This window comes from Apteryx rowi, unplaced genomic scaffold (genome assembly GCF_003343035.1).
Source record: "Apteryx rowi isolate R43461 unplaced genomic scaffold, aptRow1 scaffold_393, whole genome shotgun sequence".
Taxonomy (NCBI): domain Eukaryota; kingdom Metazoa; phylum Chordata; class Aves; order Apterygiformes; family Apterygidae; genus Apteryx; species Apteryx rowi.
In genome coordinates this window covers 501,206-502,536 of record NW_020450452.1, presented here as the reverse complement: position 1 = coordinate 502,536, position 1,331 = coordinate 501,206, and positions in this window count along the sequence as shown.

Sequence of the window (1,331 nt, the reverse complement as noted above, 5' to 3'; positions counted from 1 at the left end):
GCCGCGGCCGCGGGGTGTGGCGGCTCGGGCGGCCCCGTCGGGCGCGGGACGCTGGGGTGTCGGGGGGGAGCGGGTGGCCGAGCCTCCGCGCCGCCTGCCCCTGCTTCGTGGCCCGGCGGGACTTTGCCGCGGCTGGCGCATCGGATGCGCGAGTGGGTGCGTATTCCGTTATTTTTTAGTGGTATGTTTTGTCCCGGTCCACCGGAAATGAGAATCTGGCCATTTGCGGCTTGATTCTTTAGCCCAAGCTGTGAAGATTCATGCTCTTAACTTCGGAAATTATATGTCTCTGCTACTAGCCAAAATTGTGTGCGCCACGCTTGCTATATCGAGTACTGATCTGCTTGAGGGGGAAAGAGTGTGCTTCGCAGCACCAAGGAATTGCAGTATATCCTACAGTTACCAGTTCTCCAGACTTTGTCCCATATTCGGAATTCAAGAGGCTGAAGACTGTATGCTGAAGTAAGCAGTTTCCCTGATGTGTCCTAAGTCAGCTTTGCAGACAGTACAGAGATCCCAAGCTATTTTAAGTACCTGAGCAGTGGAGCTCTGTGCAGTTTAATTTATTCTACTGGGACATGCTGATGTGAGAAATGGAGTAAATTATGTTGTGTCAAATTCTGCACTAGAATCTGATGATTCTAGACCAACATAAAAGCCGTTTGTGCACCCCCAAACTACATAGCAGCCTAAGAGGTGAATGTACCTACAGACTACATACAGAGGGTTGCTCTTTGCATACCTGGGTATTAGATGCTCACAACATGAAAACCCCAAAAGTCTGCCAGAACTCATTTTCAGAAAAGCTGTCATGGTCGCAAGCAGCTCCAGCAGTACCTCTTTTGATCCCTGATCTGTCTTTTCCTTTCTCCAAAGGAGAAGTTGCATACACAGATTAGCTTGTCTGTCTTGACACTGATCTTTTTTCCTTGGATATGTCAGAATATAGTGCATGTACTCATGACTTAAAAAGTAAGGAAGATTTAATACTTTTTTTTTTTCCTTTGGCTGGTCTGGAATGTCATTATAACCCACTGTAACGCCTCTTAGCCCTTTTCAGTTTCATTCCCTCCAGATACACCAAACCCAGCGCATATCCCGGGTCCCTTGAGGTTTCAGCTGTCTTAAGTCAAAAAGCTTCCCAGGCAGATGGAATGTGTAACAAATACATGGATCTGTTAATCTAATCAACATGATAGCTTAGAAAGTCATGTCAGCAGCTAGGCCCTGATTCAGGGAAATATCTGCTTACTTCAGTACACTTTCTCTCAATAGAAGTGCTCCCCRACTTGGATATGTGATTACATTTATTTCCTAACTTCCCAAGTAGT